The sequence below is a fragment of the Camelus dromedarius genome, chromosome 5 (assembly GCF_036321535.1).
Source record: "Camelus dromedarius isolate mCamDro1 chromosome 5, mCamDro1.pat, whole genome shotgun sequence".
Lineage (NCBI taxonomy): Eukaryota > Metazoa > Chordata > Mammalia > Artiodactyla > Camelidae > Camelus > Camelus dromedarius.
In genome coordinates, this window is record NC_087440.1 from 12436388 (window position 1) to 12463787 (window position 27400).

The 27400-nt window shown below is 36.9% G+C and overlaps 1 protein-coding gene across 2 annotated transcripts in view; it reads right to left on the minus strand.

The window, feature by feature from the left end:
* The window catches only part of UNC13C (unc-13 homolog C), a 599855-nt gene that overhangs the window by 565244 nt on the left and 7211 nt on the right, over positions 1-27400 (minus strand). Inside the window, exon 2 of one of the 2 annotated variants that reach the window (XM_064485583.1) lies at positions 8867-8970. The gene's annotated coding sequence lies outside the window, so the exon portion shown is untranslated. Of the gene's footprint in view, positions 1-8866; positions 9026-27400 lie in introns of those variants that run through there. The other variant, XM_064485584.1, reaches the window with a different exon arrangement.

Below are 27400 nucleotides of genomic sequence, written 5' to 3' on the forward strand. Positions count from 1 at the left end.
CACTCACTTCTGTGTGAGGACCCTGTTTGGATTTTTGCCCTCCATGGGAGAGCGCTGGGCGTGTTCAAGTGATGGCAGGAAGGTTGAGAGGTGAAACAGAATGAAACAAGTGTATAGTAAGAGAGGGCTTCAGGAGGAGGGGGTAGATCATTCAGAATCTTGTAGATTATGGTAAGGACTCTGGCTTCCACTCTGACTGAAATGAAGAGCCATGGTAAGGTTTTGAGCAAAAGAGTAACATAACCGGACTCATGTCTTAAAAGCTTTACCCTGACTACATTTTGAGAATAGGAAATAAATGAACAAGAAGAGAAGCAAGGAGATTTTACTGGCAGCCACTGTAGTAACGCAGATAAGAAATAATGGTGGACGGAGCGAGGGTGGGAGAAGGGGAAGTGAAGATAGAGTCCAAGGAGAATTTCTGATTGAGCAGATGTGGAATGTGAATGAAAGGGGATCCAGTAATGATCCCATGTTTTTCAGCCTGGTCAGTTGGAAAAATGAAGTTGTCATCAGTTGAGATAAGGAAGGTTTTGGGGAGGGGCAGATCAGTGGTTCGGTTTGTAATATACGAAGCTTAAGATTGACGAAAGAGATTCCATGTCAAACTGGAAAGGGACAAAACTCCAATATCCATACATTTTTTCCCAAATAAATTTCTAATGTACACAAAAGGGGAAAACATAACTGAATGGGAACAAGTCCATTCTCTCCATATACCCTAAACAATTTTTTTAAATGAATGAAAACAACAAACGACTATATACAAAGGAGAAAAACAACAAGGCCTTACTGTGTAGCACAGAGAACTATATTCATAGCTTGTAATAATCTATAATGAAAAAGAATTTAGTATATGAAAAAGAATATAAATGTATGTATAACTGAATTACCATGCTGTACACCAGAAACAAACACAACAGTGTAAATCAACCATACTTCAATAAAAAAAAATGAATAAAAACAAAAACAAAACAAAGATTACTGACTTTGAAACTCTTCAGAAAAAAATGCTTCTATTCACGTAAAATCTTGTATGCTTTTGAAATTTTGAGGACAAATTAACTTTATCACTATAAAGAGATACAGCTTATTTAGAAAAAAGTAAAAGGAAAAAAAGTGTTCAGATACACTGGTTTGAATGCTCACAAATTAGATTCTGTACTATAAAAATTTTCTTGGAATCCAAAAAATTAATAGTTGCTATATCTGAGTGTCCAAAAGATACATAAATGCCTATAAAACACTGAAAAAAGGAAATTTTAATAGCATAAGTTGAAGAAAATGAAATTGTCAATGAAATTTTCAACTTTTGTCAATTTTTGAAATACAAAAATAGCAAGTGAATATGGATCAATCTAATATATCATGAAATCGAAAAGAAGCAATCACACATTAGAGAAAGGGCATACTTTGCTCATTATTTTCTGAACAATAAATATTGACTTTCCATTGCTAATACAATGGTACTAAACAGTAACTCTATAATTCTTTCGGCCAGTGTTTCTTAAATAGCCACTGCCTGCAACATCCTCAACAGATGCTGCTGGATAAACAAGATGAAGAAGCACAGTGCTTGAAAAGCTTATAACATAAGGAAGATGAACAGGATAACTACCAAGGTAGCTGCACCAGAAGTAAGAATAAGATAAGTGGGATTCCATAAAGGGAATTTCCAAATTTGAATGGGTAGTTCACAATGTTTTCATATAAGAAGTGACATTGAACTGGATGGGGGGGGGAGGGGATGTAATACTGCCAATGAGACATTAAGAAATCTGAGGGACAGTAACCCTGAGCTTTAAAATTCTGTTTAAGGATCTTTTAGGAGAGAAGAAAGAGACATGAAAGAAGAGCTTCCACTATGTGCTTTGGCCTAAAGTGGTCAGTAAAAGACCTAGGAGTGAATAATGTATCAGGGTTGAGAGATGCTTACTTAGCTGTGCTAAAGAATTCCAAATGTTTTATTTATTTGTTTCATCTTAGTCATTTATTACTCTGTGTTTCTGGAATCACTGTGGGACCCAGAAGGCAAGAGTCAACAATTCCACTCCACAGCTTTTAGAAAAATACCAGTACAGGAGAATAATCGCATATTATAAACAACAAAGCTAAACAAGTTAGTAAGTATCTCATTTAAAACTTGGAGGAGTAAAATCCTAAAGCAGGTTTCTTTGAGCAAGGAATGGTTTATTACCCATTACTACTAATTTAAGATATGTAAACTATTGACTTCCTCTTTATTTAATATGCTGTCTTTACTGTATTACTTTAAAGACCATAAATTATATTAATAAATATGTTCATAATTCATATGTAACCTCAATTATCCAACTGTTTTTTTTTAATGTCTTATCAAATTCTCTAAACACAAAGTGGAAGTTTTTTAGAATTCTAATCCTCATGACTAAGACATGGATACTCTTGAAAACAATGTACAAAATGTAGAACCCAGCAGATAACTGTATTTCTTCTTTTTGTAAGCCTTAAACTATATAAGTCACATGTCATACATATACATATTTTCTTATCAAGATTCTTAATAATATAGAAGAAAGCCTATCTTTTAGGTTATTTTTATTTGGTTATTGAGAAAAATATAAAAGACCTTCAAAAGGGGAGAAGGATTAATAAAATTACTTTAGGTTTTCTTTCTACAAAACTTTCTCCTGAGTGAGGTTGTATTCCTAGAATGGAAACGCAGCAACCAACGCAGGCTCGCATACTGCCAGCACTAAACAAACATTGGTTAAACTGAGTAAGGTTGGTGAAATCTGCAACAAGCTTGGTCAGGACCAGCTTTAGGCAGGGAGTCAGTCAGGGGAAGTCTGGAGCAGAAGCTCCTGGCCAGCCCCTGAGGGTATAAGCAAAGAGAACCAATAGGTGACTGAGAAACAAATAAAGGGATTGTCAAGAGAATGGGATGTCCATGAACAGGAAGTGGACAGAAGGATGCTCTGCACTGATAGAAACTGAGAGGAATGGCAACAAATCCCTGCCTCACACTGGTGGACAGAGGTGGTACCTTGTGGCTGGTGAGGCCACTGCTGAAATTTTACACAGAGTTAATAAACTGTTCATTAAGATTCAATTATTTTAACCAGCTTGAGAAACATATTGAATCCTGTAATATTTTCAGTCTAACCTTGCTTTTCAGAAAAAGAAATCCAAGTTTACAAAGGTGACCTGGATTATTTATATATATGTAAATATAAATATTATATAGTTTATCTTCAGCTTCATAGAAAGAAATGTCTTTTAAAAAGAAGACTGGGAGCACACTGGCTGTGTGGGCCTGAGGTCTGGGTAGAACTAGCCATAGGGGAGGAAAGCAGGAGGGAGTCGGGAGGGGAGGAGGAGAGAGGCTGAGAGAGCACAATAGTTTGAATTAGAATTCTCTTTCAAGTCAGGTTTGGAGCTACCAATTCAAAGAAAGAAGAATTAGTCAGCTGGATTTTTTCCCCTTGGGACTCAGCACATAGATAAAACAGGTATTACCTTGGTTTTTCATCAAACCAGGAAGAAGCTACTGGCTCTGTGCCAATGGAGAAGTGTCAGCTCCCACACACACCAGGGGCTCGCCACAGCAGGGAGCATCGTTCTTCACCAAAAACATGTCCAGCCACTGAGTACAGTGAAAAAAATGGGAACTATAGGAAGCTACAGATTTTTAATTCAGAGTAATGTAAATCACCACTCTTTGATAAACAGGGATAAAAGAATTCAAAGGTAAGTGAAGATTCTGATTAGAATTTCTTGAAGCCAGGGTCCCTGTCTAACTCTCATAGGATGAGAGTAATGACAGACAGAATGACAGAGGCCGGGTCCCCAGGACTCTGGAGTCTTCAGAGGTAGCCTAGTGATATACAGAGTCCGTCTCACCTAGATTCAAATGCCAACAGCACCCATTTCTAATTGTGTGATTTTGAATAAGTGATTTAATGTCTCTCTAAAATGAGAATAAAATTCCATACTTCACACAATTACTGTGGGGAGAAATTGAAGTGATACATTGGAACATTTTTAGCTTATTTATATGCATCTAGTAAGACTCAATTAATGACTATTTTTCCATTCTTGCAATGAAGCATCCTACCAGGAAATACATAATGTAAGGCTGCCACTTGAACACATTCTAAGTATTTTTCTATCTAAGGAGCCGCCAACAAGGTAAGGCAAGGTGGGTAGATGCAACTCATTTTAGCTAACAAGACACCAATACCTTTGGCAGCTATTGGAACAAAGGCTACAATTGACTTCTTCTGACCATGACAGTGAATGTGAGATTATTTAACAGGGAATTTGTCCCTTGAGCTACAGAAATGGGAGTAGGGAAGACGATGGGAATGTTTGTTACATCAAAGGTACCAGGGCATTATATGATCTTGCCATTGGTGGGTCTGTTTCTAGCTGGAGTTTCAATCAGGAAGTTACTGTTTCAGCCAAAAGGAGTGACTATTTCAGCCAATAGAGTGATATTTAACGGTTCCCATTCCCACATCCAGAAAACAACAGAATTCCAAACACAGAGTCTGAAACACATCAAGCAGGGACGTCCTAGCACCTAGCAGATGAGCCCAAAGAGGGAAGCCTCATGTGTTTACAGATATTTGACAGAGCAAATCAGTGGGAACTGGAGTGCCCAAGCAGTGCAATTTACAATGATTTGTTACTAAAATTCAAGCTTTAAGCAGTTCACACTAGGACTGAAGGGTGTTGTATAAAGAGAATGGGATTTGGACATTCCTGAGTTTTAACCTCAGCTGACACTCAGCAATCTAAGATGAGGACATGGTTTAACTTCTTTGAGCTTTGATTTCCTCTACTGCCAGGTGGTAAAATACCCACCTTCAAGAGCTGTTGTGTGGAGTTCATGAGCTTGTTTTTTTTGGAAGGTGCTAAGCACAATGCCTGACAGAGAGGAGGGGCTGAATGCAGTGTGGTCATGTTGGGAGCAGGACAGCAGCAGCAGTGATAAATGCCAACAGGTGGAGAGGGAGTCCTCAGGGTTGTCTGGAAATAAAACCTCTGGAGGGCTCCGTCCAAGTCAAAACCACTCAGGGGGTGCCAAGGCTCCAGGTGGGGAAATCCCATTCAGACAATATAACAAAATGGCAGGACTGAGGCCAAAACTGTGGCCTGGTCAAAGCCAGGGACCAGTTAGAAGGAATGGAATGGAAGCAAGTCCAGAATGAAATAAAAGGATCCTGGGAAATGACTGAGAATATGAGAGCAAGTCTGCCTGGATCCCAGGTCTGACACTAGCAATCACATGACCTTGACAGGTCCCTTTGTCTCCCTGCCCCTCAGTTTCCTGAAAAAAGGACAGGATTATGTAGTTGATTTGGACCATCCCTTCCTGCCTTAAGCTCTGTGCTATCCTCTGTTATTAACCATTGTAAGAGCAATGATGGTCTTGACTGGCCTCATGGACACCCAGCTCAGCTGTGAACAGGACCCAAAGTGTTTCCTCCAGACCTCTGCATCAAGACAACTTAGAAAACTGGAAACAATAGAGAGAAAATTCAATAAATCTATCCTCAGACTTTCCCTAGGATTTTTTGCACAGAATTATGAAAAAAAAAAAAGATAAATACCAATACCCTGAAATATTTTACACAATTATTCCAAATATTATAATGTTTTATGGAAGTCTGAGGCTTTCAAAGTCAAAACAAAACCTGTTTTGAAAGAAAAAATGTACTCTTCAGGTTTATGTACTTCTTAAAAGTAAAACGGAGCCTGGGAATTCTTCCTCTGAGATTTCTGCCACAGCCAAAAACAAATATAACTTCTTTGGCAAATAACAGTTCTGTATTATGACTAAAAAAAAAATCTGTCGTAAAAATCTAATCTTGAGAAAACATATTCTGTCTGCATAAAATAGCAATAATGGAACCAATATCTATCATTTCTGTCATTTGTGCATTTAACTGCTTTACCAACATTTCTACAAGAGGACCTGTGATAGACCTGAAATGGCATTTGGCTCCCTCCTTTTGGGTTAAGAAAATTAAAGTAACTCTTGAATTTGATGCAACAAAGACAGTTATCTTTTAAGAATTGTATTTTGCTTGAGACTCTACCCAAAAACCTGAGAAATGTGTTCTAGTTGTCAGCCCTCGCAGGGCTATGACTGATGTCAAGGGGAACTATTGCAAAGCAAACAGCAATGATGTTTGATGTCAGAAGTGAAAAGAAACCAATTTTCCATTTTTGAGGCTCCCAAGGTTACAGCCTGAGACCCACATCCACCACCAGCTGCTTTGCCCTTTTCCAAGGTCATCTATGTAAGATAATAAATTTGTGATATTTTAAATTTAAAAAAAGTCAATTGCTGGCTCTTGATTATATATTTTCCTGCAAGATTGCTCTTCTTAGATATGTTGTAGCTCTTCCCAGATTAACTGGATATTAAAAAAGATGATCAGAAGTGTCTATATTTCTTTAAAGTAACATAATCACCAGTGGAGAATGGTATTATTCCAAAGGCTGTCCAACTATTTAATCCTTAATAACCTCCGTAGAGAGCATGCCAACTCATAAATCACAACCTCAGGAATATTATTATACTCACCTCCCCACCAAAACTGTTTTTTTGGTATATGGACTTGACAAAATTTTGGGAAGAGAGTGGGTCATCACCAGCAAATCCACTTAAAATAAATGTAAATTATGTTTCAATTAGCTCTGCTATCCTACCAAATGGTAGAAAAGTGCTGAAGTGTGAAAAAAAGTGTTGAAATGTCTTTTTTCAAAGGGCCATACAAGTCATCAAGACTTAACCAATATGAATAATTCTGACTTCGCATCATGAGACATTTATGTCTGATAGATTATAAAATTAGTTATACACAGACACACAAACACAAATAGAAATAATGATGCTGAGTCACATGAAGTATCATGACTAAAGATTACAATATGAAAACCTCAGTATGTACAAAATTATTATAAGTACTATAAAATAATTTTTAGACTTGCAAATTTCAAGGATAATACCATTAGTTTATATAAAACTGTGCAATAAAATATCTAACCGCCATGAAATATTTGAAAATTTTGAAGTAGCTCACAAATCAAAAACATATTCAATTATGTTTTAATATTTTCATACTTTTACTATATGAGCAATAGCTAACATTTGCTGATCAGACAATAAGAATTTAGGGACCATATCCAACATCTTAAGTGGATAATCCCAATTAATCTTCACAGAACCCTCAGAGCTTAGTATGATTTACATCCTTTTTACTGACGTTGACTCCCCACAACCACGCATACTCTGGGCATCTTCAAACCAAAAATGTATTATCTCTGCCTCCTATGATGTTTGTTTCTGGCCTTTCTTTTCCTTCATACTGTGACGTGTGGTGACTTTTCTATCAAGACTCAAAGAAGTTGCTGATAAGATAACAGAAATATAGTTAGAGTCAAAGGGATCACAGAGTAGAGGCTGGATGGATGATTTTCAATAATATTTGCATTTTAGCATGATCCTTTATGGTTTTATGTAATGAATAATCCATTCTAATTACTATTACTGTTGTTGTTGTTATTATTCTAATGTAGGAATAATCCACTTGTTGGAAGCCACTGAAAGATTTTTGAGAACATAAGCCCTCTTAATACTCCCAAAATGGATACATGTATTGATCAGGACTCTGACTGCAAGTGACAAAATCAAACTTTCAAACACAATTTCCATAAGAAGAGAAAACTGACTAAAGATCTTCCCAATCAGGTGGTTAAAAGCTCTGACTGGCGGTTTAAGTCAGACGCCCAGCACTGGATAATTAAACTGAGACTGGGAAGGGGATCGAGGTTGACGACTCTGTTCATTCTCTGAAGGATGCTCATTCCATTCCTCTCCTTCATGTTAATCTGGCTTAAAGTGGCTGAAAGTGATATATGGCTGAGCAAAGCTTCTTTAAAATGTACATGGATTTGATGGCAAATGTCTTCACATCAAAAGCTATGGCCCCATTACATAATAAAGCTTTTTAACTTAAAGATATTTAAAATGACCACTTTGACAATGGGATAGGGATAAGGTACCTTTCCACAGACTTAGATGCAATTTTCAACCCCTGCATTCCTTAACCAAGGAAAGGTGGCTAAGCAGCTATCCCTCCAACCAGCATGGCAACTTGGAGGCTCAGAAGAACTCAGACACTCATAAGTTCCATTTGTCCTTCTTCACAGAGCAAAACAAACAGAACCAACTAGATTTAAATTTACAAACACACACACACACTCTCTGTCTCTGTCTCTCTGTCTCTGTCTCTCTCCCCCTCCCTCTCCGTCTCTCTCTCTCTCTCTCTCTCTCTCTCAACTTTTCCAACCGGCTTAGAGAAGTCAATGCAGCCCTTAATGAATGGGCTTATTTCTTGCTATATATAGTCCAAACACCACAGCAACTTGACTCAAGCTATGATGCATTTGACAAGGCCAACATCACTTGGGGCGATACAGGGGAAGGATTGCTTCTTTCCTATTCCACTTCCAATTCAGCCCCAAGTTCCTTTTCTCTCTTGATATATTTCTTTATCGCCATCCAAATTTAGACTGACTCACAGGCTCCTTCTTTTATCCATGAACATTAAGCCAAGCCAGTGTTATCCTAAAACCCACTTGGGTATTGTCTAAGGAGAGTGAGAAGCAAAAGTGTTAGGAGAGGACAGTGAGCAATCACCCACGTCTTATTTTATTATCTACTGCAATGTCTTAAGCTAAACAAATCTCTCTCAAGCCCTTCTTTTGTGATGATTTCCGTAAAGAAAGGAGGATAACACAGTTTGCTTTTAAAGAGAAGATAATGGTTAATTCCTGTTAGAAATCTCATTCCAAGAGAAGACTGGGTTACCTGATCAGGATTTGGTCCCAGGAGAGTCCCCAGCTGATCTCAAAGAAGCTTCTTGAAGCTAAAGTCCTTTGAAGCTGTCACCAAAGCACTGCACACCATCCTCTCTGTAAACCAAACGTGGGGTTCAAACATTACTAGGCTATTTCTTCAGCTCTTCAAAAAAACAATTGCTAAGCTGCTAGAACACAAATTAACTTCTTTGAAATTTAAGTAATTGGTCAATAAAGTTTACTCTGGATAAACACTGATCTGCCATCCAGTTTCTTCGATTTTTTATAATACAGTTTTTCAGCCAGCTTTCTAGTTCTCAGATCTGAGTAAAATTATTCTTCATCTAGAGTTCTCACTATGCTGTTTGCAAACCCTTTCTGTTCTTGGCTTTGGTCCTGGTCCTCTCTTTGGGTGGTTATACCAAAAACTAAAAAAAGATAAGTAAAAAAAAATGTATACAAGGGAGAGCATTGAAAAATCTCTCAGAGGGGCTGAATTTTAATTCCAGCCTCACCTCTTCTTAACCATTTAATCTTGAAGGATTACCATCTCATATCTGTAAAGTGGGCACAGTACTTGCCCATTTTACTTCAGTAGAGTAACTACATGCTTTAAACAAAAATACCAGTCATCCTTGATAAAACGTGTTGCTTCAAAACAAAGAGAAAAATTACACATGTGCAAACACACCTGCAGCAAAATAATATATTCAAATTTTTATCATACCTTATATGTTATAGTACATGGCCTTTATATAATATTTTTGTTTAAAAAAGAATCAGGATATAAATTCAAAAAATGTCACAGAGAGACTTGAGAGAGCTACAAGCACAAGCACCAAGTTCATTATTTACTGGCAGAGACTGTAAATACACATTAACATAAATGCTATTTACACACACACATTTGATAAAAATTAATTCTATTTAAAATCATGGAGGAATTTTTTTTTGCTAAAATATTTTTCTTTTACTTTTTATTATGCTTCTTTTACAAGACAATCAAAATGTACAAGCATATGTGAAAAAAAATTTTAATGGCACAAATGAGCTTATTTACAAAGCAGAAACAGATTCACAGACATAGAGAACAAACTCCTCCTCTATCTCTTTCTCTCCTTTTCCCTCCCCTCCTCTTCCTTCCTCTCTCTCTCTCCCTGCAAACATGCTAGCCTCTCTCTATCACCTGTCCTAGTCCCTGAGGAAGTCAAGTCCTTTCTCTTTAATTTCTATGAATATTGACTTAGGTTTCAAGCTGGATGAACCCTAGGCAATCCTATGAAATTCAGAGCAGAAACCTCCCTGAACGAGATGCTGTCTTTTCTGAGCCTGTGATCCTAAGAGCTTCTTCTCACCCTCAGTGAGGGAACATGGCACCAAGGGGACAGATGGGGCAGGAGACATCGGGGTGGGGGTGGGGGCGAGGTAGAAGAGAGCAGGTGTCAGTTCTAGCTCTGCTATAAACAACCTGCAGAACATGAAACATTTTTGCATGATTCATCTAATCAAAATCAGTAATTATCTTAAAGCCACTTATTTAACCTGGACTTTTAGGCATTGTTACTATATGATCCGAGAGAGAACTTATCTTGACATTTTCCTAAATTATCCACGGAAATCACTTCCAGAATCTCTGGGATCCAGTAAGTTATCCACAAGGCTAACTCAACCACTGATTTAAATTATTGCACAGAAGGATTTAGCAGTCTGATATCTATACTCTAGTGCGTGAGCAGTCCTTCAGTAGCCACAGAGGTAAGACACATCCCGCTCTGAAGTTGTTGGATCTTCAACCAAGACAACATTCAAACCTGAAATAAATCGCTTCAATGATTCCTGAAGAATATATATGCCATAGTTGGACTTACAGAAATACCGTTTACTCTTTTGCTCAAAGCACCAAGAATTCCATTTATCTCTCTCTCTCCATCCATCCATCCATCCATTCCACTAGACATCAAATGGTGGAGTGGGTAACAGTGCTTATCTCTTCCTAATCACAGGAAGCCTCCTTTATCTTACCTCTGAATTTGTTTGTTGTTTTGTTTTTACCATTAGTATATTGTTTTTGTAGTTACACACACACAAAACTGAAGATATAGTAAAACATGCTTCTAGGATGAGACAGATGAATGAGTAATTGTAATAGCCTAAACCCACTTTGTTACCCATATTTTATTTAAAAAACAACAACAACAAAAAACATAAGCTTGGCCAGACTTGCCATTTAGAACAAAAAACTATTTGAAGCAGAAAGCCCTGACATTGACAGCAGTCTCTGCTCTTGCCATTTGACTTTACTCTGTGAGCACTATGAGACATGAGGCTTTTTATAGAAGAAATCAATCCACATCTATAGCATCTTTGTAACATCTTAACATTCTGGTCATATAATGTCGTAAATAACATGGGGCAGCTGAATTGCCAGGCCTGTTCACCATTCCTACAAAGATAAACATACTCTTGAGTCAAAGCTTCAAGCCTTCATTTTAAAACATAGTATTGCAGTTGAAAAGTTCAATTTTGAGAAGGGCTCAGTTAAGAAGGTGCCTCATTGAAACTCAATGGAAGTTTCAGTACTTGAACCTAAAGGCTTTAACTTTCTATTGAATTACAAAAACAGACTCCAATGTATTAATGAGTGAGTTTAGCATCACATTATGCCAAGATGTCCATGCATATTGAACTTGAAAATGCACACATAAGCAAAAGCTGGAAACACTCATGAATAATTCAGATCATATGAAGCACGTCAGGCTACAGAAAGAAAGATATTTTATCTTGAACAGGAAAGATTATTTAGCATAAAAAGGTCATTATGTGGGCCTAGAGTTAAATGGCTTCACCCACTCCATACACCCACTGCATGAACACTCCCAGTGCCACCAGCTGTAGAAACCAGTAGCAGAGACTTTTTTTCCCTTTCCAGATGTTTTGGGGGGGGGGGATACATAACCACAAGTTGAAGAGTTAAAACACAAGCATTCACAACCCTAATTGTCACTGTCCTAACCCTAATGCCTTCCATTGCTAACAGGCTTGACGTATCACCTGGTTTCAGTCACGATGCTATGTAAGCATGCAGAAGCCACAAGTTACCAGTACTTCCAATTTCTGGAAGTCAAAAGTTCAGACCCGAACTAAGGTCTAGAGAGTCTCATGGGCATCCGCTGCCCCCTCCCAATTTCACCCACATGCTCATTCAAAGTATATTTGTTAAACGCCGATTTGGTGCCAGGCACTGTGCTCTTAACTGGAATACAGCAATAAACAAAGACCTGCCCTCCCGGAGCTCATAGCTTTATCAGGAACACATCAAAGACATAAAAACAGAATATTAAACCTGATATAAATGAGCAGAGGTTGCTAGGGAAGTGATCAGTCAGCAAAGACTTGGAGAGTCAGGGAATGCTCCTCAAAACTCAGACAGAAGCTGAATCAGAAGAAGAAGTCGGCCAGAGGGGATGGAGAGGTAACCTTCCTTGCTTGTACGAAAACTCCAAGGCAAGAATAAACACGGCAAAACACGACACGAGCGTGGAAGTTCAATTAAGTATCACTGGAGCCTGGAGAATGCAGGGAGGGGAGGGGTTGGCAGGAATAGCGGGGCAAAAGTAAATAATACAAATGAATGCACAGAGCAAAACAGAAACAGACTCATGGATATAGAAAATAAACTAGTGGTTTCCCGTGGGGAGGGGCAAGTTAGGGGTATGGGGTTAAGAGCTACAAACTATATATAAAATAGATAAGCAGCCAGGATGTATCGTACAGCACAGAACTATAGCCTTTATCTTGTAATAACACAATGGAGTATAATCTGTAAAAATACTGAATCGCTATGCTATATACTTGAAACTAATACAATATTGTAAATCAACTATACTTCAACACAAAAATTAAATTAAAAAAATAACATTATATTTTACAACTGCAAAAGAAAAGAAAAAGAAAGGAAATACACTCCAAGAGCCATATCATAAATAAAGGCCTTTGTAAAATAATTTGACAAGAAATTCAAGGGCAACATGCAGCAAATTTATTCAGGGGGACAAGTAACTCTGTAGGCTAAATGAGAATGAATTAGAATTAGAGGACACTATGACTGGCAGCTGGGAAAACAGTGAGGGGGAATAAGGATGGCTTGGGGAGCAGGGCTGGAGAGGAAGGAATAGATTACAGCACTGTGGTCATGAGTGATGTGCAGGCCTTGGTCTTAATCAAACATGAGGAATGAAAAGAAGGGATGGAGTCCTCCTTGAGCAGATATATGGCCTGGTGACTCTAGTTCTCTCACACACTAGCTGTGTGACCTCAGCCAAACCTGTAAACCTCTTGGTTTACTCATTTGTAAAATGGTAATAAGCACAAGACCCTCCTTGGAGGTTATGCAAATTCAATGTGAGAGTGCACAGAAAGCGCTCAACTAGTACCTGGCACATATTAGATGCTTGTATTAGTTAGGACGTAGACTCACTTGCTGTAACAGAATCTACAAATCCCCTTGGCTTAAATAAGACAGAGTGAATTAAAACAAAAAACAAAAACAAAAAAACCCCCAGATGTAAGCAGTCCTAGGAAGGGAAGCTAGATAGCCAAGGACTCTCTAACCTGGTTGGTCTGCCATCATTGAGATGATGACCTCACCCAAAGGGCCCAGGCCAACTCCACTCCAGCTACTGGGGGAAAGAAGAAACAAAGGTGAAAAGGATGTGTGGCTAAAATTCAGGAGTTGTGTCGTTACAGACAAAGGAAGGCTACATATCAGGAGACAGGAGCTAGAAATATTCAGTGCATGTTAATATTACATAAAAATAGAAATTAACTGCTTGAAGGAGAGGAGAAAAGTAGGGGAAAAAAGCATTTCTGGTGGGTGAGTCTTGGTAAACCTAAGACATAAAATATTTCCAATGTTCTACTGAAGGAGAAAGATTTAGATGAAACTATATTGTATAGGGATAATGAGGAACCCAAAGGATTTGATCCTATGTAACAGGGACATTGCGAGAAACAGTATTTGGAACAAAACTACAGGAACCTCCAGATATTATTAATGAACTGCTTTCAAGGAGACTAGAAATATATTCTAACGTTAAAAGGAAAATGAGTCAGCCCACAAGGGAGTTTCTAAGGATTCCCTTTTTTATGGAGCAATGCAGAACATTGTGGAGGAAAATATTAATGATTTTCTTCTACTCAAGAGATGCTCTCTAAAGAAAACAAAGTCATGAATGTTCATGCCAGTGCATGAAACTTGCTTTTAGGTAGCTCAGGAGGTATGTGATATCTCACCTGGTAGTCACAGGGCCTTGAAGCAAGGGGCACTTGCCACCTCATGACTGCAAAGGTTTGCCGCCCCCAGGTAGCCATCCTATGTGGCTGCAGGGACTGCTGGTCTTAAAAATGAGGCCCTAAACATTGTACCTCCAAATCCCAGACCCTCCCTGATCCAGGATCTCTGTCCGTCTCCTATTCAAAATGTTGGACTATCAGTTAGCTTTCTGTCCTTAAGATTATTCTTGTTTTTAAGTCTGGCCCTTACTGAAATCTCTACAGAAAACCTCAAAGAGCTTTTCCACCCCACTGAGTAATGGAATGAAGTCTCTAGCTTAGAATTTAACTTATTTTCATCCCTCCACAGCAGGTGGGTCATTTTTAGCTCTTTATGGTTTGGCCAAGAGCAAAATCAACAATCCTAACTGCCTGTGGTTTAAACAAGATGAGATACATGATTTTTTGTGGACAGGGCACCTTCCCAAGCTTCAGACCTCATACATCAAGCAGAGATAAAGACCCTGATGGAGCAGGCTGGGCAGGCTATCCTGACCCCTGCAGCACAGTTAACACAAGCCCAGCATTCAGCCTCCAGATCTAAGAAAGGTAACTTGGGGACTGATTTTCAGAGGGACTGACTTTCTTCATTTAACTTAGCCTTTTTGTTGTCAAGAACCAGAGACTACCAGTTTGAACAGGACCTGGCTGGTTTTTGCTGATCAATTCAAGCATATAACACAACTGCTTTCCAGTTGCTAGTGAGGTGGGAGTGCACTGAAGTGTCCTCCACCCCACCCTGTCTGCCTGCAAATCCAGTCAGGTGGTCACTGGAAGGTTCTGGGTATTAGAGAACAACAACCCGGTAATTTTCTATTCAGACAGATTAATGTGATAAAAGATTTGAAATATAACCTTGAACAAGGAGGGAAAGAGCACATCTTCACAAAATAATGTAAGGATTATTATTTTACAGGAAATAGGATACACATCAAGTTAATGGGCAGGAAGGAAATCCATCTTCCCAGTGGCAAGGTGTGTTTATTCTTAGATACCTCAGGAAAAGAACACCACGACCCACAGGACCAGAGCTCTCCCTTCACCCCAGCTCACCTTTCTCTCAAAAACTCAGGCCCATCTGCAGAGTTTTTTTTTCCAGAGGAGAAATTCACTGACTCAGTGGATGCCTCGAGCCTTTGGGATTAGTAAAGACTAGTCGAAAAGTAATTTTCATTAATCTGTAGAAAAGTGGGCACACAGAGAAAGAGGGGGCAGGATGTGGACACCTCCGAAGGCATAAGAAGGGCCTGGGGATGGGAGCAATTTCATCAAAATCAGACATTATTTATGTTTTATCCAGTAGGTAAAACTGTATTTTTTTAGAAGTTTTAGTTTTCATTCCTATTAGCATGACAGATCAGCATATTTTCTCATGTTTATTAATTTGTATTTCTTCTGTAACTGCACATTTGTACGCTTTGATCTCCAGTCTAATGTTGACTAATGGTAATGAGAGTAGACAGCGTTGTCTTTTTCCTAAATTTACTGGGAATTCCTTTAGAGCTTTTCCATGAGTATGATTTCTGCTGTTAATTGCTGATTTAAGAAAAAACAGAGAAACCTTTCAAATTAAGCATACTTCTTTTAATTTCCAAGTTACTAACGATGTTCCCCAGAAATAGATGTTGAGTTTCATCAAATGGCCTTTCTAGCATCTACCATATACTTTCTTTCCTTAATTACTGAGGCAGTGAATTACTTCAACAGATTTCCAAATATTGAACTATCTCTGCATTTGTGAAATAGGGCAGTGTTATTTTAATATTCTCCTACAGGATATTAGATGGCTGTTTTTAATATTTTTGCTTTTATGCTAATTTATGAAATAAGTCTGCAAAGGTCTTTTTTAGTGGAACTTTACACACCACTGCCACACCATGAATTGCTAATTTATATATCTTTATGCTTTACAATAGCTTAAATATCTCAATTTTTTGTCCTTAAAGTTTGGATTGGATTTACTGTCCAAACATTTGGATCCTGTGCCTATGAGTCAGGGGTGAAGGAGCATAGTGAGCTCTTTGATTCTCTTTCTTTATAGTTTCTACCTATTTCTGAATACTAGTTGCTATTTTTTTCAGTAATTTTATTCATATCTTTTACATTTTCAAATTTGTTGTTATAAATGTATAGTTGGTACTCATTTTAAATGATTAAGTGATTCATTATCTAAATAAATACCTCCTCATTACTAAGGTTGCACATTTGTGCTGTCAATTAGTCTTTTCAAAGAAACAGCTCTGACAATATTTTTTAATTTCCATTTCATTAATTTTTGCTCTTCATTAATTTCTTTATTCTTATTTTTTTAGTACTGCAATCTATCTGCCTTCTAAGATGGAATGTATAGCCCATATATTCTGAATTTTTTTCTTTCAAAAAAGAATATAAAGGTTGAATATGTTTGTCTTCACTGCCATTTACCAATAAATATTAATTTATTATTACAACTATGATATAGTAACATTATGATTTCAGAATACTGAAGAATAACAATTGAAAAGTTTTTTTTCACTACCCTTGTTAACAACACAGTTTTTACTCACCTTTTTAACCTGAGTTTTATACAGAGTTTCTTTTTAAAAATGATTTCATGTGGTTATTTTACTGTCTTCCTTTGCTCTGTTTTGTTTTTACCATCCTTTAGTCATTGATTTTTTTGACTATTGCTTTGTAGATTCAGGATTTATACTTTGGGGGATTTATTGACATTTTTATTTTGCTGTAATATGTAAAAAATCTTTTGTGTCTGAATGTTTCATAGTCAACTTACGTTTAAGTGGAGCCAAGTTTTAGCAAATTTCTATGTTTATAATTCAGAATAAAGAGATAAATAGAAATATAATTTTAGATACATATTTTCAAAGCTGTATCAAGAAAAATATAAGCTGAGATTGAAAACAGATTCTAATGGATCATTAAATACGGAGTTCAGTAGTTCTCAAAACCTGAGCCTTTATCATTCTCCCACCTTCCTACCTAAGTCACTGTTATGGGCTGAACTGTGTCCCCTCAAAATTCCTAAGTTGAAATACTAACCCTTAGTATTTCAGAATGCAACTTTATTGGGAGATAAGATCCTTAAAGAGGGGATTAAGTTATAATGAGTTCACTGAGATGGGGTCCTAATGGGGTCCTAACACAATAGGACTGGTGTCCTAGTTAGAAGAGGAAGAGACATCAGGGGAATGTGCACAGGGAAACAATGAGAAGGTGGTCATCTGCAAGACAAGAAGAGAGACTCAGGAGAAACCACACCTGCTGAAGCCTTGATCTTGGACTTCTAGCCTGCAGAAATGGGGAGAAAATAGTTCCTGTCATTTAAGCCCCCAGTCTGTGATATTTAACATGGTAGCCCTAGCAGACTGCACTATCACCACAGGCTGCAGTTCCCACCACACCTTCATAACGGAGGCCAAGTGTGTTTGCAACTCACAAGTCACACCACCACCATTGCTTTCCTTGGAGTAAAAACCTATTTCTCAATACCCATGACTTTACTAAATGTAGAAAAACAAAAGGTGGTCCAAGTTTGACCACTTTATTCATTATGTAACTTGTCTGTTCCCAGTAGACATGAACCCATTCCTTTAATTTGTTCATCCTTTTCTCTCTGCCTGAAGTTCACCACACCCACATCTGAACAAATAGGTCAGTAGCTGGTCCAAGGCTATGAATTCAGGTCTCCTGATTCTTGGTTCAATGCCCTATCCTCCTTACTATACATTTCATAGACTCAACAATTTATCTAAAGAATTTACTTTTCTCTGTCATCTCTATGAATAGAATTGCATGACAGTTAAACAAGTGCCCTTTAAGCTTTTGTGAAAATGACCATTTCTGAAACCCATCATAAGGTCTGATATCTTCTCATCTGGAAGGAATCAGGATTACTTTGTAATACATAATGTAATCTAGGAAGAAGGTATTCTTCAGTATGTCTATACCTAAAATTCTGCAGATCAATCCTCTTTTGGTGAAAAAGAGTATTTCTTAGCTCTGAAACATTTAAAGCTGTAGTCAAGGCAGAGAGAAGGGTGAAAGTTTAAGACTGAAGTTTGCTTGCTTCAAGAACTGCTTGAAGCCTACATTACCTTTAATATTCCTTTGACTGAAAGCCATTATATAATTACACAACAAGTCTTTGCACTATAAATCAATGGAACTCATATTAAGTAGCTTTCCTCTGAAGGGACTGAAATGAGATTGAGATTGAGAAAGTGAACAGGGAGACAGCGTTTGTTAATTTTTCCACTTTAAAATAAATTATTCCTTTTTTCCTTCTCCCAGTTTCACTAAAGATAATGCAAATAAGTAAAGAGGAAGAAATAGCCACCTATAATCTCACCATCCCCAGGAATAATCAATATTGTTAATTCAGTGTACATATTTCTAGTCCATTTTATATAGACATAAATGTCATTTTTCATTGAAATTACATCTCAATTTGTGTTTTAGGTTGGATTTCCCTAGAAGACAAGGATCCAAGTGGAAGTAGTTCATTTGAGCGATGATGTCAAGAAATCCAGGTAGGAAAGTGAGGCAGAAAAGGGAAAGCAGCCAGCGAAGTGGATTTACCCAGGAAGCAACCACTGTGGGGACCTGGAGCTGATCCCAAGGAGGAATTCTGACTCCCACTGTCAGAATGAAACATGGGCCGCAAAGTTATCTCAACAAAGGGGTGAGTGACCTGGACTGTTTATACATGAACTCCATCAATTACTGGGTCAATGCTCATCTAGGGGTGTAATTCTTCAGCACTTCTGGCCTGCTAAGCACATGGACAAAGAAAACTCAAGCAAAAAGAAGTAGACGCCGGCAATGAGAAGTACAGCAAGCATACACCCAAACAGTGAGGGTGAAGGTGTACAGCTGTGGTTCACATAGCATCTACCATAATTGGAATGTTACTTGGTAACTTGCTTTATTAATATCTTTTACCTTGAATCTTTTATATGGCATTAAATGGACTGAATAATGATATTAATTGTCACTCCTCTTGGCTGCATACTAGTCTATTAAATGACTACATCTATCTCTGGTTGTTGGCATTTGAAATTTCTACTTTTTAAATTATAATAGACAAACTGTAATACACATTTTTGTATTGAAATATTTTGTACAACTATAAAAATATCATTATTACAAATAGTCAGAATTGAATTACTGCATCAAAGGATATGCAAAATTGTATGGCTTTTGATTTGCATTGCAAAGCTGCTCTTTTGAAAGATTGCACTGATTTACACAATTAGCAATGTGTATTTTTCCTATTGTTTCCTGCCCAATATTGAGCCAAAGGGACAGGGCTTCCCCCAAAGAGCCATGGTAGCAGCCAAAACACTGCCACCCCATTGGGCTTGGAAGGCAGAGCATCAAACCACAGAGAATTATTCTTGAGACTTAAAATTGAATGGAATTTGCCTCGCTAGGTTTTGGACTGGCTTGGGACCTGTCACCCTGTTCTTCGTTCCAATTTCTACGTTTTCAAATGGGAATATTTACCCTGTGCCTGTCCATCATCATATTTTGGATGTATATAACTTGTCTGGTTTCACAAGTACATAGTTGGAGAAGAATTTTGCCTCAGGATGAACTGCATATTGAATTTCAGCCTTATCTGTTTTAGATGATATTTAGATGAGATGTTGGCCTTGAGACTTTAGAGTTGACGCTAGAATGAGTCAAAAGTTTGGGAGCTGTTGGGATGGAATGCATGCATTTTGCATGTGAGAAGAATGAACTTGGGTGGTGGACAGGTGTGGATGCTATAAACTGAATTGTGTCCCCTAAATTCATATGTTGAGGCCTTAAGCCCCAATGTGATGATAACTGGAGATGGGGCCTTTGGGAGGTAATTAGGTATAGATGAGGTCATGAAGGTGAGCCCTTCATGATGGGATTACTGCCCTTATCAGAAGACACCAGAGAGCTAGCTCTAGAGCACTCAATCTCTCTCTGCCACGTGAAGACACAGCAAAAAGGCAGCCATCTGCAATCCTGAAAGAGAGCCCTCACCAGATTCCCTTTTACAATCCCCTGGGAAGAGCGGAACACCAAGTGAGCATGCCCACTGAGCAACCTGCTGGGTCTGTTTCCAGCTCACTGTGTTTCATGTCTTTCTTTGCCTCTCTTCTCTTTTTTCCTCTACCTCACTGCACACAGGTTTGCATCTCTTTAGGCAGCAACACTTTGCTGCTGCAGGCTCTGCTTTCTAGAAACCCAGAATAAAAACACATTTTTTATAACGATATTACATTTTAATTATAATAGAAAAAAAAGTCCAATGAACCTTTAAAAAACAAAAATAGTATATGCAAAAATCATTGAATTGGATCATTTTATGTTTGAGATGGCTATTTAGAAACCATTATCTTTTAGACTGCAAGCAGTAAAGTTTCCAATTACATCCTTGTATAAAAGCATGGTCTGAATAATATAATACACTTACTTGGATTCATGGCTTTTAGACAACTATACCCAAATAATAAGAATTAATGACAAAGTAGAAACTTGATGAGAGGTCTCAAATATAGAGTACAGGTCCATTTTAATGTTTATCACTGACACAGATTTATTTTTAAAACTGAACTGAATGTATAAATAATAGGAAATGGGAAGAATATACAATATTATAAATAAAATTCAAATTCAAAATGACCTCCATCTATAATGTGAAGCATCTCTATCTCACAGTGAATGCTAAAATGTACTGTCAAGGTTAATTTTAACAAAGATAAATCTGAAGTCCCAAATTTGGGTCCAGAAATCCAAATGTACAAAAACTGGTTAGAAAGAACCTGTTTCTGCAGCAAAGATTGAATTTAGGATTTTAGTTGATCACAAAACTCATAAGGACACCTTTAAGACTCTAACCCAGTCTTACACACTATTAAGGAGTAAGTTGTCCAGATGATCCAGAAGAAACAGTCCACTATTCTCTGTTCTGTAAGACTCTTTTTTCAGTGACACTGTGTCCAGCTTTGGGAGTCAATGAGAATCGGAATGCTGTTAAGATAGTTGATATATCAAGGAAAATTAAGTCTAAAAGATTAAAGATCTGAAAAATATGTCATATGAAAAGTAAACGGTTGAAAGGACTAGGAATATTTAACCTAGAGAGTCCCCCTGGGGCACTTAACAGCTATCTTCAAATTATTAAAGCACTATTAACAGAAAAAGATATAGACATACAGATTACAGGTTGTTCTAGAAGAGAAAATTCCAGTGATGATGCCCAGACTTCTGTGGCGATTATCTCCTCATGACTAGAAGTATCCAGTTAGAGGCTGGATGACCATTTAATTCGGGAGTGGAATGGTGGAACAACGGCCTCTAAAGTTCCCTCTAACTCTAAGCCACCCGCTGGAGGAGCCTCGAAATAGCCTTCTTTCATTTTGAAATTTTGTGAATCATTATCTTGTAAAGTTCACCTTAGTAAGTTATTTTTTTAAGTAATAAAAGTCCCACACATCTTTGAAATGTAAGACAAGTAGACAACAATTATCATACAAATGAACAAAATAAATTCTTTTTTTAAAGGTCATGAGCAAAGAGGGATCATTAATATTCAGGAAGAGAATATGCACAGTGCTGATATAACGAGCAGAATGGAGATTTGATTCAAGTGGGGAGGAACAAGCCTGAATTTATAATCAAAGCCGGGACTATCACCGCTCGGGTGGAGATCAGTAGCACAGTAGTAGCTGCTACTACTAGCAGAGAGGGTAGAAATAGCAAAAAGTAGCAAAGAGGGTAGCACAGAGGTTCTCACCTAAACAGCAGTGAATGACAAAGCCAAGAGAGTGCGCATAACCCAAAACCTTTAAATAAAACCTAGGTCCCCTAGTCCAGAACTGATATCATAAGGACTATGCAATGAAAAGACATCACAAAAAGGTATCAGAAATGAGGTATGGAGCCAAGAATCTGGCCAGGAAGATAAAAGCAGGGCCTGGGTAACAGCCAAGAATTGTGTTCCCTGGATACGCATTTAGATGGAGTTTACTGAACATGAGATTGGAAGTTCATAGCATGAAAAATGAAAAAAAAATTTGAGAGAGATAATTTGTCTTGCAAACTGTTCTTCTCAAAGACTTCTTCTATAAAAGATATAACCTTCCTTTTGCCTTTTTGGGGGGGGGGTTATATATCCTTTCTTATATGAAATAATGATAATTGCAAATTTTGTTTTGTTCTGTTGAATGCTCTCACTGGCAATGGGAAATACTAACAAACCTGGGCCAACCTCTTCATTTGTTTTCCTTTTAATTTTACCAGTCTGTGAAATTTAAAAATCTGGGAGCAAGTGGCTCAGAACATCCATTTGTGTTTACAGTTTGATTTTGTGATGCAGTTGGGGTAACATGTTAAGTCTGGACTGAAAAGAAGTTTGAAAAGAAACAATTTTATCTGGCAAGTGCAATCAATAACTGTACAGATAATTTCCTACATGCCACACAACTTCATTCATTTTTAAATATTCAAATATTTTAAATATCAAAAATTTTAAGTATCAAACTATTATAAAGACTACATAGGGTACTTTTTTGTTCTAGTTTGTTTTACTGTGTTCATTAACTGCTTTAATGAATGCAGAGTAACTAGCTTTATTGTTCTGTGAATGTATGTGCTCATTTACAACACTCAACTGAGGAAAAAAATCAAAGTTAACAATTTTCAGTAATTAAATGTTAAGCAGTCAAAATACTAAACAGCATTACCCAGATATATTTCTAAATGCATATAAAAACTTCTTAATATTTCAATCTCAAATAAAATATATCTATGGCATAAAATTATAGTTCGAATCATGCAATTATGACTGAGTCTTGTTGGGTACTTATTCTAATCAATGTATCACCCTTCTGAAGATGAAAATAAACCATGAACATGAACTCTATGCATATTTATACTTCTAAAATGTAAGAGAAATATGTTAGCCGTTAGGCCACAGACAAGCATTATTTTTCTGAGCCTGTTTCCAAATCTCATTATGAGGAAAATAATGAGACAATGTACTATATACAACTGTGAGTTATTTTTAATCACTGAAAATTGTATCAGTCATGTCATAATACTAAAATAAAATCAAGCACAATTGAATTTAATAATATTCCTAAGCAAATAATTCAAGATGCATGCCAAAGTCTTAGTGATTTACATTATCTTCAGTTTTCACTGTGTGTAAATATGCTATAAAACAGAGTTTCAATTGATAGAATACTAGATAATATATTGCCTACTCTAATTTCCACCTAACCACCAAGATTATAGATGTACTTATCAAAAATGAAGAAATTAAAATATGACATATAACATTCATATGAGCATAAAAATACCATTTCTGTGAGAGCTAAATTAGAAGCCTCAAAATAATATGTGTCATTTTCTTACACTAACATGTTCCAAATTAAGAAAGCAGCATGTTAAGTATAAGTCTTAATTTATGAACTGCCTTTGGGAATGAAATAAATTCTGGGTGACCAAGCTGTTTCAAAAATAACTTTGCATTCATTATTTTAAGTAACACTGAAGAAAACCTTCACACCAGCTCACGACCATGCTTTCCGTCTAATAAGGCAAGTGTCACCCCCAAGAAGCTAGTTTATCATATAACATTTCTATTCAATCATTTCATTTTTCACATAATTTTCCTCCTAATCCTTTGTCAAAACATGAGGAAGAAACAGAATCTTTTCTCTGCATAATTTTCCCTCAGCAGACTGCCATTGCCAGCAGCAGCAGATTAATAATAGATGCTCAGTGACTCTTCAAGTATTACTGGCATTAGGCAGCAGAGCCTGGGGTTAACAAAGAGGTCACTTAGTGTCATTCTGCTCAATGGATGTACAGTAATATTTTGCTAAATCTCTCTTTCATGGAATTTAAAAATTTTAATATCTTCTCCCAGGTTCATGAAAACTCCTAGGAGTTTATGTTTGCAAATCTGACTCTGAGCTTCTTTTCCCAATATTAATTCAGCTGAGAGGAGAATTTCTGTCTCATGCATGCTATTTTTAGTCTGCCTGGTGACCATGCAAACGTGGAAACCAACAGACTTCCTGAATTCCTACAAAATTCACTCCAGCAAACTCTATCAAGGATTTGAGTTATAAGAAGTATTTACATCACAGAAACACAAACATTTACCATTAAGTAGACTTTTTTCTCAAAACCTTCTCCTTCCTTAGTCTTCTTGTCTCCCCCTTCCTTCTCCTTCTTATTACTAATTTGAACTTTTCAAAATGTATATAACCTGGGCTCCAGCCTCCACTCTGTTATTTTATCCACCTCTCTTTCTTCTTTTTCTCTTCTATGCTATTTCTGTCTTCTTTGCCCTTCAAGGAAGTAAAATAGAAACAGCTCATTTTTAATGCAAATTAGTTCAAATTCCTCTTACCAATAATGCCTGTTACACTGACTATAAAAGCAATATCAAAGTAATTCACTTAGAATTCAAAGGTGTTTCCTAGTTTACAGGTTTCCATCTAAAATTCAAAATTACTTAGAATAATAAAACCTAAAGGTGCTATGATTCAAATATCCCTTGCTAAATAACTATGATGTGGAATAAATTCTATGAAGATAACTTCAGTCAAGTAGTTCCTATCAAAAAATAAACATATCTCAAGAGGGTTAGAGGCATAAGCCAAGTCAAAGCACATAGGCATAAGTCAAGGTTCATGAGCCCTGAATGTGCTTGGCATGTGTATTCATCTGAATCAGATATTCTTACCTTTCCTTTATATGTGCAAGCACTGAATTGTAGAGCAAATTAGTTATTAAGATTGTCCTTTAAAGTTCTAATGAGTTCTCCAGCAATTTACTCAGATATATAAATACCTTTTTCTCTATTTCACCATTAGCTACCCAAACAAAAGCAAGCAAGTTGATTTTCACTTTCAGCCCTGAAGGAGTACCAGAATTCAGAATTAACCTACTATCATAAACAACCAGAAAACTAGAAAAGTATAGGGGAAAAACCCCACAATTTTCAGATATTGGACTGCAGTCAGTGTAGGGCTATGATGCCAGACAGAAATAAAAGAAATGAGGTAAACCTCATAATTTCCCATACCTTCTACCTTGATGCAATTTCCAGAGAGCAGAATAGAAAGGAATGATCTGAAAAGAGTTTAGAGAAAGGGCTCAGATTTCAGGAAAGTAGAAGTGGCTAAAATTTCCAGGGCAGAGTACCTGAGAAATCAAGAGAGATATATAAGACCTGAAAAACACCAAGAACCAACTTGGCCTAATTGACATACTGAACATTCTGACCAATAACTGCAGAATATACTTTCTTTTCAAATCCACATGGAATACTCACCAATGTATACCATATATTGATCCATAAAACAAATTTCAGTAAATTTAAAAGAACAAAATCATACCAAGCATATTCTCTGATCATATACAATTAAATTAAGAAAGAAAACATAACACTATCTTGAAATTCTCAAAATATCTGGAATGAAACAACACATTTCTAAATAAGAAATAACAAGTAAAATATTTAAATAAATGAAAATGAAAACCCAACACACTATAATTTGAGGAACATAGCTATGGACTAAAAGCAACATTCTAAGCCTCTACTTGGAAGAAGCTGGTAAAAGAGCAAATTAAACCCAAGGTAATTAGGAGGAAAAATAATAATAAACATAAGAGCAGAAATCACTGAAATAGAAAACAGAAAAATAATAGAGAAAATCAATCCAAAAGATGATTATAAAGCTCTAGCTAGACTGATCAAGAATCAAGAGAGAAGACTCAAATTACCAATGTCAGTGATGAAATGAGAGGATATCACTGGAGACCCTACAGGTATTAAAAGAGTGGTAAGTAAATGCTATGAATAACTTCACGACCATTAATATGAAAACTTAGTAGAAATGTCACGTGCTCATCCTCAACCAGTCTCTTCAAGGTTGTGAAATGTTTTGCTTGGCCTAACTTTGGTTACATGTTTACTTCTTTCATTGAAGGTTCAGATTCACTCAAACCACATGGGTTATGAATTTAAGAGAGGTACTGAGTAGGCAAAGAAAACATATGTCTATTCTACAACAGTGGTCCATGTTTAACCTTTCTATTTCATCTTTCGCATTTGTATCACTGGGTAGTCACTGTTTTGAAGTCAATTTCTCTATCTAAAGGACACAACCTTCCTACCCAGGAAGAATGTAAGAAATTAGCCTATGAAATGCCTTGCCTAGCTCATGCTCTATATTCTTTCTAGGGTCTTTTGACATCTTCCACAATTTTTGACACAAATTGACAACTGGTGAAAGTTAAAACTTTTAAGTCCAGTTCCATCTAAATTCTAGGATCAATCTTGAATTTGGTCAATGGAAAGTTAAAAAATTTTTTTAATTTTAGCATGAAGTCTCTACTGCTGATTACTGTTTTTGGACCTTGGGTCTATGGACGTCTTCTCTGGGCATTTTCTTTGTTCTTAACATCATGGCGCAACAATGCCTTCAAGTCCCTATAGGCTAGGAAGTCGGTCTACCTAGGTCTTTCTAGTATTACTATTCTAAACCCTCAGCTTTATTGTTGGGCCCTACCCTGTGAGACCTGACTCCTCTGAAGCCAGCTTATGTTCTCATAGTCAATGAGCCTTGCTCCCCTGCTGAGACATTCTGGGATGTATCTGTTTCTTACAGTGTAGATTTTATACATTACCAAGATATAACTAAAGGCTCTTTCTAAAAGAGATTAGGATTATTGAATCACTTACCTTCCTGGAAATTTTATTTCTGAAAATAAACTGAATTAGGATATAAGGAATATGAATTGTACAATCTGCACATCTAAAAAATCTGCCATTCGTTAAAACAACCTAAAAATGTCTTAAAGAAAATAACTATCTTTATGTGAATACACAAATATGCCTGGCTTGGGCTGTGTGAGCAACCTAAACACTATTTCATTTAATCTCCATACCACTCTGCAAGGTAAAAACTAAAAATCTCTTTTAATAAATGTGTATATTAAGTAACTTGACCAAATTCATAGGTTGTTGAAGTTCAAACTAAGTTTGTAATATCACTAATTTCATAGATTCATTAGTACCATAAAATCTATTAAATACAAGTGAGGAAAACAAAAAAGGGTCCATCATAAAATTAGAACAGGAGTTCATTTCATTGAGAGATAAAAGAGTGTAGTGGAAAAAATACAACTCTGGAGTGAAATAAACTGCTATTTA